The 14,141-nt window shown below is 40.1% G+C and overlaps 1 protein-coding gene and 1 pseudogene across 6 annotated transcripts in view; one reads left to right on the forward strand and one right to left on the reverse strand.

Moving 5' to 3' along the window:
* Window positions 1-14,141, forward strand: part of Arb2a (ARB2 cotranscriptional regulator A) — a 404,275-nt gene that overhangs the window by 358,549 nt on the left and 31,585 nt on the right. The gene's annotated exons all lie outside the window — the stretch shown is intronic.
* LOC143440344 (gem-associated protein 8 pseudogene) lies at window positions 1,311-3,862 on the reverse strand (annotated as a pseudogene).

The following is a 14,141-nucleotide window of genomic DNA, read 5'->3' on the forward strand; positions in this document are numbered from 1 at the left end:
AGCACTCATAGAGCAATCTAATATACTTAAAAAACAAAAGTAATTCATAATTTAATATCTGAAACTATGTTTCAGATACTTTTATAAATGATCAGGTATCCCTTTAGGGTTTTCCCTAGTCCACCCACTTTCAATGTGATTTTTCTTTATAAAGCACCCATGATACTTTATCCATCAGGTATGAACACCCATTCTGACATATTAATTTTGTCAACATACTGCCATGACACTGCTGTGCCAATTTGCTGTTATGTTACAATTGCCTGAAAAGAATACCCTGGATTATTATATCCCCTCTATCATAGGTAAAGTGTGTGTGTGTGAGAGAGAGAGGGGGGGGGATGTATGTGTGTGTACATATATGAGAGAGAGACTGTGTATGTTTGTATTTTATTCTTTTGAGGGGGGATTGTGTGTGTGTGTGTGTGTACATGTGTGAGAGAGAGACTGTGTATGTTTGCATTTTATTTTGTTCACAAGTCAAAGTTGTCTGTTTTAACATCCTGTTTTCATTTTCATTTTCTATGTGGTGAAAAACATAGCTGTATTAAGAAAAACATCTATTAGGAATAGATATTTTTGGCATTTTATGTCAAAAATGCATGTTGGAATGGCATTTAAAGTTTAGTCCCTTCAACTTAATTTGCGTGTTCCAAACTGATTATGAAAAACATTTGAGGAGCTCAGACTTCTGTGTAATTATAGGCTTATATTTATGAACATCAATAATAGGCCTGTCCACTTTTCCCTCATGACAGTCAACAGACCTGCCAGAGCTCATGCAATGCCTGCATTTCTTGTGGACTCTGGTGATGCTGTCCACTGTCTCTTTTCTCTCATGGACTGATGACCCAAAAAGAGAGCTGACTTTAATCCCAGAGAAAGGACCCTTTGCTAGAAGCTGCTCACCTCAAAGTGTGCTGTAAGAGAAGATCAAACACAGAGAAATGGCATTTGGCATAGCTCTAGGTGTATGTTCTTGTTTCTCTCACCATTACTGAAAACAAAAGTGATGAAATAGAATCTGAAATTCATTGGCCAGAATGGACACATTCACATTTTCTTGTCTGTCTTGACTGTCTGGTGTTCTGGAAAGCCCCTCGTTTCTATGTCTCTATTTTGCTTTTCTTTTTTTTTTTTTTAAATAAAGTTTTATTGAAACACAGTCACATTCATTTGTTTATTCAGTAACAATGGCTGTTTTTATACTATGATGACAGGGTCAGGCAGTTATGACACAGACAACATGGCCTGCCAAGCCCAGAGTATTTACTCACAGGTTTTTTGTAGAGCATGTGGGCTGACACCTAGCTGAGTAACAAGTGCCACTTGTCTTACTGTTCACTTGCATCATTTTCAGAGGGATCCAAATAACTATGGTCTGAGAAAAATATGTGGACAGAAGCCCAGTGTGGGCGGTACAAACCTATAAGCTAGCATTTGGGAGGCAGAAGCAGGAAGATTGGAAGATGTAGCTAGCATGTGCTGTATGAAAACTGGTCTAAAAAAAATGCAGCAACAAATGACATGTGGCTTAAGGCTTTTATGATATTCAGGACCGTGTAAAGAAGGAAATTAAAAATGCAAAACAATAGGCAGTATCTCTAGGCAATAATTTCAATGAACTAGACTATTACAGAGAAGACTGAGAGCCAGTCCAATACATACAATTATCACTTTATGTCAAGTGAACATTCCTTGTGGTGGCAACAGTATTGTTGACAGAATTATAAGTGGCTGAAAGACTATATCCACCATATCAGTATACAGGCCCTTTTCTCTGAAAAATGTCCAGGACAAATAAAGAGGGAAAGGCTAGGAACTGTAAGGCATTGCCTAGGGTCCCTGTGCAGGTACTTCAGCTGCTTCCTGTGACAGTGCTTATCAAAGCTCTGCTGCACAGCAGCCTCCATGGCCAGGATCTTGGGAGCACTGTTCCCTATAAGCCCTTCACCTCTGCTTGGTGCCGCTCCCAGGGCTTCTCAGATGGGGGCTCCACTGACCTGTGGTGGTACAGGCCATGGTCGCATTCACATAGTCATTCAGATGCTCCGCGTCCAGCTGCTGCTGTAGCGTCTCTCTTCTCTGTGCTTCTCAGTCTGTGCGAAGTACTGGCGGAGCTCCTTGGTGATTTCCGGTGATTTCCATATTGCTCAAGTCGCACTGCACTTCATCATCTGAATCCGACTCCAGCTCTTCCTCTTCACACAGTGCTTCATTTTCTCTTGTGGACATCTGGGTCCTATTGCTGTTATGCAGAGGCTGCCCAGGGCTTTTGAGATGGGAAACACTGTAGGGAGACTCCTGCCGTGCCATGTGCTGGCCTTGAGAGTTTCAAGGATGCCAAGCCTCTAAGCAAGAGAGTTCCAGGGAAGAACCATGGAGAAGTGAAATAGGAATCCCTCAACTTTCTGTAGACATTCTGGCGGCTTTGCATCCAAAGCATTGCGTGATGATAATACTGCCAGTATCTTGCATATACTGGGTGACAATACCAAGATGAAGTAACCCTCCATTTTGAGATCATTGCTGTAATCTCTGATTGCAAAAGTCCAAATGGGAACTCATGGGCACGTAGCTTAAAGATCTCCGGCAGTGTGCAACAACGGACCTCCCATGTTGCTTTTCAAAGGCCTCTGTCATCCTGCTTATCTTGATTTTTCTTACACATGCGGGCTGTATTTTAATTATTTTAGTATTTATATATACTGTTATTATATATAAATATATTATTATATAAACCCAACCCATTTTGCTGATCCTTACATCTTTACAAATAATCCTTACAAGTAAAATAGTATTAAATCAACACATTTTTTGACTTGGTAGTAGTTGGGGTTGGCACACATGGAGGTCCACAGACAGCTCTTTAGGAATAGGTTTTCCACTGCAGGTTCAGGGCACCAACCTCAAGTCCCCAGGCTTATGAGGGCAGAGCTCTTACTCTCTGCAGTTTTGTTGGCCACACCACAGTGCTTTTATATTGCCTTTTAAATAAAAATTAGTGTTTCCTTAACAGTGGAAAAAGAATCATAAGCAGACATTTAAAGAGTGATACTGGTTATCACAGTTGATAAACCTGATGGCATCATACTTTCTTACTGCTCTACTGCCATTAAGACTGAATGATTTGAGGTCACTGAAGGATACCCAGCCTGCCTTCTCCAATAGTGATTAAGAGTCACCATGAAAGGTACAACTGGGACGTGAATTTACTTACACATTTGTTAAAGACTGCGACAAATGTTCTAAGCTAAATTGTGGCTTGACCTTTGAAAATGTGTTCTTAAGAACAATTGTGTTGAGGCCATCTAGCAAAGCTAGTCTGAGTGGTTAGAAAGATCTGAGGTAATGCTATGGTTGTAGGAAAGCAGAATGGTGGGTGGGGTTCAGGGTTTCTCTGTGTAGCCCTGACTGTCCTGGACTCGATCAGTAGACCAGGCTGACCTTGAACTCACAAAGATCTTCCTGCCTCTGCCTCCCAAGTGCTGGGATTAAAGGTGTGCAGCACTGTGATTCTGGGCAGAAAATGCTAAGTTTAACCTTGAAAACTACTAAAGAAAAAAAATGGCTAAATAAATAAGGTGGTAAAGAAGAGACCTGAGTTAGAAGAGGTTTCAGCTTAAAGAAGATATATTTAAAAAGCAAAAGAGAGATGAGAGAAGCAGTTGAAAGGATTAAAAAGAAAACTCATCATATGAAAAGACACAGAAATAATTAAGCATATCAAAACCTGTTTACTGCCAGAATGCTGATGTATGCAACTTGTTACCAAGAACCGCTAAGACTTAAATCCTGTAACTCTTGGTAGCCCTGCCGTTTCCTCCGTCTGAATTGTGATCTGGAATTTACAGATTCCGTCCTGGACTCCAAGTGAATAAAAATTCACAATTTCCTTTTATGAACCACAAATTATACATATCTTATATTTACAACTCATGAATAAAATTTATTTTTAAGACTGTGGTCTGTTGTGGAGTGTTGGAGTCCATGTACAGACTTAGTAGTATTTCCCAGCTGTCTTATGTTTCTAATGCTCCACCATCAGTAGAGCCCTAACAGAATTCCTGTGACGGGGTCTGAAGACATGTGAAGGCAATCAGAGACTGCGTGCTGAGGAAGCAGTCAGACTTGTCTGAGGTGGAGCTGTTGCCCACATGTGGCTGCGAAGCAATAATTAAAAGACAGATGTTAAGTTTACTGACTTCACCCTGTCACTGGCTAGGAGGCTACACTGTAATGGTGTATTAATATTAATTTGATAATGAATCTCTTTCTCTTTGTAAAATGAGCCAGGACAAGTGTTGTTCATTTTCTCTTTTCTGTAAGAAAAAGATTATGGCAATATGTGCTTTCCTATTTTTGATAAATATTTAAATGTTGAACCAAGGAGCTTTGAGTTTGAGAAGTGAAAGGTGTACCTGGTTTCTTAGGAAAGAGATTATTTATTTTTAAATCGTTAGGACTGATTCTTATCATCAAAGTGGGCAATGTCTGCCATATGCCATTCGTGTGAAGTAGCTGAATTCTGAATACACCCTGGATGAAAGCATTCATATGCCTGCATGTGTGAGAAGCAAGGCTGGAAGACTTGAAAGATCCCACCTAGGTATCTTGTGTAATCTTCTATCAGGGTTGTATCTCCTTTTTGGTTTGTATGACACTCCCTGTTTTGAGTAGGATAAAGACTCATTGTTGCTGTCAGGCCTGTTTTCCCACTAAATATTCATCTAGTCCTTTGTGGCTGCCATTTTTATCAGGCATTCACCACAGCTTCCCTTTGCTGACCTGCCATTTCTCAACAAATCACTGTTTCACGTGTATGATTTCTAGTGAGACAAGCTTGGGGCTGTCTGCCTTTCTCTCAAGCTCAGAGAAAAGGAATGTCTCTGGTGCCTGTGCTGTAGGAAAGTTAATTCATGTGTAAATTATCATTTGGCCTTTATTCCATGGCCTGTGGAGAGTACGCATGCAGATAAGAGGCTGCAGAGGTCGCAGCTCGGTGTGCACAGGTTTCTCCGGTGGCCACTGGGACAGCAGTAGAATCGTCACCACAGGTTATCAGACATGCTATGAAGATTGATCATCATTTATTTCCAGTTTTTTATGTACAGTAAACCCTAACATGAGAGATGCTTCTGTGTTGATTGAGCACTGTGCACCTTCTTCCTGTTTGTCACCTGTATCCTCAAAGTTAAAGCTGTCGTGGGGTTTCTGGATGCCTGTGCCATCCATCCATGATCCATCTCCCGTCTGCCTTCTCCTCCTTGGACTTTATATTTTTTTATTATTTCTTTCTTTCTTTTATTTTATTTCTTCAGATTTGATTGTTGTCCATGTGCGTTATCAACCCTTGGTTCTATTTTAGTGACATATTTACTAACCAAGATAGATACAAATGTTATTTGGAGTATGAGAAACAACTCCTGAGAACTATGTGGAGATTAGGTATCATATATGCCATGAAGTCTGTTCTCACTCAACTTGGTTTTAGTGAGAATCACTCCATGTGAACTCATTCTTTCTTTCATCACTGAAAAGAGTAAGTAGTGGTCTACATTGTTCTAATATATCACAGTAGTTCTACTTACTGTAGCTAAATCTAATTGATTTCCTATGTGTGTGCATGTGATTCCAAAACGTATTTATAAACTTTAAGGGATTCTTTCTGGCTCTTCCGTAAGGCTCTTTAGTATCTATCTGTACTTAAGGATAGGCTAATTTGCCTTATTGTACAACTTTTGTTTGTTTGTAGAAATCTTGCTAGTATATTTGTTATCAGAGTTTGATCTAAGTATATCAAAAACCAAGGGAATATATTTTATATTTTTGTTAGTTTTTATAAGAACATCTTTGATACAACTCTGTTTTGATAAGCTTTACTCATATAATAGTGAAATTAAATGGTTTTTTTAGTTTTAGATGTATTTATTTTATTTTCTGTATATGATTGTTTGGCCTGCATCTGTGTATGTCTACCACATCCATTCCTGATACTCAAGAAGGCCAGCGGAGGGGTTTCAGATCCTGGAACTGGCATTGCACATGGCTCTGAGCTACCACAAGTACCCTGGAAGAGCAACATGTGTTCCTGGCCATCTCTCCAGCCCCTTCCATGAGCTTGTGGTCATTGTTTTAGTTTTGTTTTTCCTAGTCAGTTTCCCTGGCTGTCCTGGAACTCACTCTGTAGACCAGACTGGCCTCAAACCCAGAACTCTTCTTGCCTCTGCCTCCCAAGTGCTGGGATCAAAATGTGCACAACCACAGCCTGGCAAGTGAGTTTTAAACAAATGCAGTTATTATGGTAAAATATTACCTTCACTTACACTCCAGAAAAACAAAACAACACTCTTTTATCTATTAAAGTAAAAATGTCTAGAAACAGATATCCTTACTTGAGCCAAGAGATTAATTTCTCACTGTAATTTTTGATATACTGCCAGAAAAAATACACCCTTCATTCAGCAAATACTAGTAATTACTATGAAAATTACCTTTGACATTTGAAATGGTGTTCCCTACCCTCTTGTTTCTCTCTCTTTCCATTTCTGATGCCCAGAGGCACAATAGAAGGGGAACAGAGCCACTGTGGTTTTTGTGAGCACACTGGAGAAGTGGCCCTGTGCAATCCATCGCACATGTGAAAAACAAACATGGTCCTTTAACTTACCTTCTTAAAGATTGTTGCAGGAACAGCATAAAACAGCATGGTAAAACACAAGAGATGAGACTTCCCAGGCTGTGAAGATAGCTGTCACTTGAGAGTTTGGCACACAAGCATGGTGACCTTAATTTGATCCCCTGTGTCCATATAAAAAGCTAAGCATGGTGGTATAGGCTTGTAATCTTGGCATGAGGAGATCACTGGGGAGGTTAAGACAAGGAGAGTCCTATTCTCTAGCCAGCTAGCCTAGCCTCTTCAGCAAACCTCAGGTCCCAATAGGAGACCCTGTCTCAAAATCAACCTACATTGCTGCTGTGGAACAACACTTGAGGTTGACTTCTGACCTCCACTGTCAGGGACACAGACACACTCATACATGCCTGTGTGTGTGTGTGTGTGTGTGTGTGTGTGCGCGCGTGTGCACTGAAGAGGGGGAGAGGAAGACGGGAGTGATGTTATCAAGGAACAGATGTGCCACCATCTATTTAGTGATCAGCACTAAAGAACTGGAAGGAGGAAGTCCAGTGCTGACAATGGGGGTCACTATCTCAGGGCTGCTTACACGTGCAAGGACGTGTGAAGGGTTCATTGCTCCAGTTACTGCTCTCGTTGTCACTTCTGTTTATTGGCTTACTCTGTGTGTTGGTATAATTGGTATCTTACTAAAAGACATTTAGTTAGGTGTGTAGGTGTATTTAAATATATTTCGTCTGTATGTGTCTGGTATATAATGTACAAATATATCATTTGAGTGTAAGTATCAACAGTTGTGGCAATTTTCCTAAGAATGTATCCCATGCATCTGTGTTGAGATAAGCATGCTATAATTATGACAATTAAAGACATTTAAAAGGAGTGAACAGATTTGTTTCTCTATGTAGTAATTTATTTACCCTGGTAGCTGAACTCAATACAGTTACTCCTGTTTAGTTTACTCTTATGCAATATGGGATGACCTGTTTTAATTGAGCTTTTTCCGAGAGAGAGAGAGAGAGAGAGAGAGAGAGAGAGAGAGAGAGAGAGAGAGGAAGAAGAAGAGGAGAAGGAGGAGGAAGAGGAGGAAGGGGAGGGAGGGAGGGGGAGGGAGGGAGGAAGGAAGGAAGGAAGGAGGGAGGGAAGGAAGGAGGGAAAGAAGGAAGGAACTTGCACAGCTAGCTCAACTCTTAGTTCTTACAGTGAACATGTAATTTATCTCCTAAAGAAATCTTCCAAAGAAGTGCTGAAAATTGGATTCTACATTGAACTTATAATTGAAGGCATTTAGACTTATTGTTCTACAAAAAAGTAACGAAGTTCTTCTTGTTTACAGCATACATGGCATCTTTCTTGAAAGGTTTCTGCTTCTCTTTCACTCATCCTGGCTGGTACCTTCTCTGTCTTCATTCTCTTTCTAGTAACAACTTTTGGTAAATGCATGGCCTCTGTGTGTCTCCAGTTCTAACTTCATTCATGATAATTCAGCTTTAATGCCACAAAGAATTTCTTGGTTTCTTCCACTCAAACTCTAGAAAAATAATTTTTTTTCATAAGACCATATGTGACAGGCCAGTGGATTGGCTGGATTGGCTCAGTCCCTTTCCAGATTTAATCAGCCATGAGTAAGGATGACCCCTTATTGTCCTGAAATATGTCTGGCAGCAGAGTAGGCTCCCAAGAAGGAGCAGATGGTAAGAACGCATTGTGATTGACACTCGCTCAACATGCTGTCCCTGGTTCGGGGCTCCCAACTACTAACAAGACCATTATTTAAATGTTATTTCCTCAAAAAAGTCCCAAACTCTACTCTGTGTGTGCTCCCAACATATGTTCCATTGTACTCTAGGAGTCTGTCACAAACGTCTATGTCTCTGTCTTCCTATCAAACCCTCCCCTGTATTATTATAGCTGCTGTGTCTTTCTCATAATCTCTTAAGCCTGTGACAACAGGAGCAGCATTTGCCCTATTCATCCTTCTGTCCTCTCTGCCCATTTAATGCCGGGTTTATTAGCAGTGTCCTGTCATGTATTAAGTCATTTCTTATAGTCATTATTTTGATTTTTATTAAACTGTGACTATTACTGTTAGTGATATTATAAGGATCGGTCACACAGACCTTCTGACTAGCCCCTCTCTCCAACCTGTCATCTGTTCTGCACCTTCTTCCTCGCCCTTTGGTTTGCAATGTCTTCTTTATTCTCAGGGCCACCGTCTTACTCTCACAGGTTTCACCTTTCCCTATCTGGTCTCCCTGTCTACTGGTACATCCTACAGAGCTCTCTAGAAAATGGCTCTTCATAGCTTTCTCTGTATGAAAAAATAATTTGTTTTCCCTCTTCTGCCTAAAGAAGAATTGAAACCCAAATCTTGTCTCCTTTATATCTTGTTTCTCCCAGCCTAATAGGTTCTACTAATAAATGAAGAGCGGCACTCCTAAGTACAGGGTTAAAATAAAGATGTCTGACAGCAGGACATGACCTCTTTCCTGTCTACCAATTAAACATAAGACCCTTGTGTTCTTGTCCTTCAGTTCAAACATATTTATTGGAAATCTCTTATCCTCAAGACCCAATGAAATATATGTGGAATTACAAGCAGGTAAAAAGGAACTTGAAGTGGTTTAGAAAGAAGAGAAGAAGTTTTTAGTATAAGGAAACAGAAAGTTAGGAAAGGGAGAGGGAGAGAGGGAGAGAGGGAGAGAGGGAAAGAGGGAGAGGGAGGGAGAGGGAGAGAGAGAGAGAGAGAGAGAGAGAGAGAGAGAGAGAGAGAGAGAGAGAGAGAGAGACTTAGATGCTTGAGAAAAGAGCTAGGCTCCATGCTCAGAATCCAGGTCTTTTGGGACCATTATAACTGGCAAACCCCTGTCATTGTATTTTGCACATGGAGAGAGCTCAATAACTCAATACACATTTATTGGCATGTATGAACAGGGTAGTGATGATGAAGCCTTCAGAATACAAGTTCCAGCTTCTCCTTGGAGCTGTTAGCTTTATTTGGCATCTTAGTTTTTTTTTTTTTTTTTTTTCATTTTCTAATGAATGAATGCCAGCAAGTCTTTTTCAGTTTTTTTTTTTTTCATCTGATCAAGACTTAGATAATGTCTGCTTCTTTGGTAGCTAACATCCCACAAACTCAGCTCCATGCTTCAGGGAGAAGATATGGTACTGCCAATGGAAACCACTTCACATTTGGGCACCATCATCATGTCTAAGTGGCTCAGATTCAAGTTTCAGGATAGATACTGGTTCCTACACATTTGCTGTCAAAAAACCACTTTGCAGGAGCCAAACACTGGAATCTTTCCAAGTGTTAGGCACTATTAGAAGTACCATTAAAGTACTGTGGAATTTGAAAGACGATAATTTTTTACTTTTACTTTTTTAACATAGCATGTTCTATGGTATTTCTATGAAATGTTAATCAGTTCTTGTTTTTGTTATGGGGCTGAAGGTAATAGAAATTCTCATTTGTAGAAACCATGACAGGCTTTAAAGATAACTAAAAATAGAAACTTAGTTTTATAAAAAATTTTGTGTTGCCTTATACAAAAGTCAGTATGTAAAACAATTTGAGTTTTAAAATGCAACTATAAATGCAACATTAAGAAGACATTGTGAGCCTGGAGAGATGGCACAGCAGTTAAGAGCACTGGCTGCTCTTCCAGAGGTTCTGAGTGCAATTCTCAGCAACCACATGGTGGCTCACAACCATCTGCAATGATACCCTCTTCTAGTGTGTCTGAAGACAGTGACAGTCTCATATAAATAAAATAAATCTTCAAGAAAAACAGATATTGTAGTAGGATGACTGCACCTAGAGTCCTCTCTCTTTGGCCTTTTCTTTCTATTAAATTAGAAACTAGTTCAAAATAAAAGTAATTGGCCATCAGCATATACGAAAACAATAATATTATATCATACAATTTATCTCTGAGTTTTCATACAGTCAAGAACAAAAAGAGAAAGGAAATGATGGCTGGGAGCTTGACCTTGCTTAAAAAGCAAAAGCATGCACGCTCATCTAGAAAGCTGTACTGTGTGTGTGCACGCTCATCTGGAAAGCTGTACTGTGTGTGTGCACGCTCATCTGGAAAGCTGTACTGTGTGTGTGCACACTCATCTGGAAAAGTGTACTGTATGTGTATGCACGCTGATCTGGAAAGCTGTACTGTGTGTGTGTGCCCTAGAAAGCTGTACTGTGTGTGTGCACGCTCATCTGGAAAGCTGTACTGTGTGTGTGTGTGCCCTGGAAAGCTGTACTGTGTGTGTTCACGCTCATCTGGAAAGCTGTACTGTGTGTGTGTGCACTGGAAAGCTGTACTGTGCGTGTGTGCCCTGGAAAGCTGTACTGTGTGTGTGCACACTCATCTGGAAAAGTGTACTGTATGTGTATGCACGCTGATCTGGAAAGCTGTACTGTGTGTGTGTGCCCTGGAAAGCTGTACTGTGTGTGTGCACGCTCATCTGGAAAGCTGTACTGTGTGTGTGTGCACTGGAAAGCTGTACTGTGCGTGTGTGCCCTGGAAAGCTATACTGTGTGTGTGCACGCTCATCTGGAAAGCTGTACTGTGTGTGTGCACACTCATCTGGAAAGCTGTACTGTGTGTGTGCACACTCATCTGGAAAGCTGTACTGTGTGTGTGCACGCTCATCTGGAAAGCTGTACTGTGTGTGTGTGCCCTGGAAAGCTGTACTGTGTGTGTGCACGCTCATCTGGAAAGCTGTACTGTGTGTGTGTGCCCTGGAAAGCTGTACTGTGTGTGTCCACGCTTATCTGGAAAGCTGTACTGTGTGTGTGCACGCTCATCTGGAAAGCTGTACTGTGTGTGTGTGCCCTGGAAAGCTGTACTGTGTGTGTGCACACTCATCTGGAAAGCTGTACTGTGTGTGTGTGTGCCCTGGAAAGCTGTACTGTGTGTGTGCACGCTCATCTGGAAAGCTGTACTGTGTGTGTGTGCCCTGGAAAGCTGTACTGTGTGTGTCCACGCTCATCTGGAAAGCTGTACTGTGTGTGTGTGTGCCCTGGAAAGCTGTACTGTGTGTGTGTGCACGCTCATCTAGAAAGCTGTACTGTGTGTGTGCACACTCATCTGGAAAGCTGTACTGTGTGTGTGTGCACTGGAAAGCTGTATTGTGCGTGCTAAAAAAAAAAGTCATTACATGCTGCTTTCTCATAAATATGTTGTTATTTATTAAATTCTTTGCCTCATTCCTTCTAAGACTACAAACACCTTGAAGTCAGTGATCTTGTCTTTTGTGTTAACTTCGTAGCCTCAACTCTCTAGAGTAAATGCTTCTAGAAGGAAAAAGGAAAGAAAAGTTACATGGATTATTTATTATCTAAGAAATAGAAACTAACACAGTAGGCAGAGAGACTTCCCACTCTGTGGTACTGGTATTCTATTCCCCTTATCTGAGATCTACAGATAGTAAAGTGTTAAGTTATCCCTGTACACAGCTCTCCATGCTCTCTCAGGCATACGGAAATCATACTTTTTACAGAGGCTCATCTTCCATAGCTGCAGTTCACACGTACTGGAACACACTGTATGTGAGACACCTAACCCCTGGTGAGCAGCAGGGGCAGCATGAAAAATTAAAAAGACATAGATGGCCTTGGAGAAGCTTTATCCAACAAGCATATATCTTGATAAGGTGTTATTAACTCCTAGAGGGCTCAGGAAGTAGGTTCTTACCATGTGAGAAACCATGCGGGGTAAAGCTGCATCCTGCCCAAGTCTCAAAACTGCCTAATTTGTTGTGCATAAAATGTCTGTCATTTGTTTAGAGGAACAAAAGAAAGATGTGTGGTGTTCTCTGTTTGTTTCTTTTTTAAATGTATTAAATGTGATGCGATATTAAAAAAGAAAATAATAAAGCAGTGCCCTATTTCTTCTTTTCACTACTCTTAAGTAAAAAATAAAAATAGACAAATTTGAATAGTACATGAATCTGTAAAATTATTTCTCTGTGATAGAAATAGTTCTTTTTACTGAGAACCCTATTAAAACAGAAAGTAACATTAAATCCTGTTTTAACCAAATGTATTCTTTAAGTTACGTTGTCTGTGTATCCAAAGGCTTTTCACAGTCATATTTGTGTGATCATCTTATAGTCATGATGAGATTGATGAAGATAAGAGGCTTGTCAGTGGGTTAGAGCCAGAACAAGCCTTAGCTCATCATTTTTAGTATTTGGAACCTGACATCTACATTTCTAAAGCGTTTATTTATGCTTAGAAAATAAAACACTTGAAGTGCTTATCTCAGAACATTTCTGTTCCCAGTTTTCAATGAGGTCCAATGTTCATTGAGCTCTTGCTCCTTCATAGTTTACCAGCCAGTCAATAAATGCATGTTACATGCCTACTGTGTGCAGATACTCACGGGACAAGACACAGCAGAAGCCACGGCAGACTCTCTGCCATAAGGAGTAGACATTCTAGAAAGAAGAAATGAACAATAAGCATTGGCAAAATGAACACAAAGTCCCCAGCAAACAGAGGACATCACATATTAGGAAGTGTGTTGACAAACACTTGAGGAAAGTAATGAGACATGAGTAACTAGGACTGGAAAGCTTAGGGGTTAGAGAAGTGGTTCTCCTTTGGTTAAGGATATGTATGCGGACTGTCTACACTTCTCTGTCCGTGTTAAAGCTTGTGCTTCTACTCATGCTCTAGAGCAATAATAGGACTGACTAAGATATTTTATCTCAGAAAATAAAAAGAAACACACTGAGTCACCTAAATTTCTTGCCCCCTCCCTTGTGAATTACTGACCTTCTTTCAAAGGTGAAATTTCTCATCTATTTGCCAATACCACTTATAGGCTATGGTATTTTAGGCATTGGGAGTGAATCAGATACTGTGCAGAAGAACATCACCAATATCTACAGCATGTGAAACAGAAAGTTTAAAGGTTACGAAGTCAAAGGACTCATTGTAAGGCAGTGAGGGAGGTAAATGGATAGGCAGAACATACAATTCTGTTGCTGAATTAATGTAATTAAAACTTCCAGGAAGTTGGTACAAGTGTATGTGTATGTAGCTATAAATGCTCCCATAAATTGGACTAAATTTGTATGTACGGTCAATGAAAATGACAATTTTAATAAAAGAAACAACTTAACAATAATGCATCTAGACTTGAGAATAAAGAACACAAATTGCTCATATATCTGATATTGAAATTTATATTTCCATTTTGATGGTGCTCTAGAATGTATAAAACCTTTTTTCATATATAATTTCATACATTCCACAAAAATGACATAAAATGGATATTATTGTTTCCACTTAATAAGTGAAGAAATAGAGTCTCAGCAATGTGATTTTTCAGAGAATTATAAAGCTAAAAAATGTTAAAAATTGCTGTCTTACCCAGGGGCTGTGTGTGTAAGTTCTATGCATGTTCCACAGCTGCAGTGTCTTCAAGAGGAGCCACACGGGAGCAGCAGCGATTACACTTGTGATAGGATTGTGGCTCTGAAGTTGTGACTG

This window comes from Arvicanthis niloticus, chromosome 29 (assembly GCF_011762505.2).
Source record: "Arvicanthis niloticus isolate mArvNil1 chromosome 29, mArvNil1.pat.X, whole genome shotgun sequence".
In the NCBI taxonomy this organism is placed as follows: domain Eukaryota; kingdom Metazoa; phylum Chordata; class Mammalia; order Rodentia; family Muridae; genus Arvicanthis; species Arvicanthis niloticus.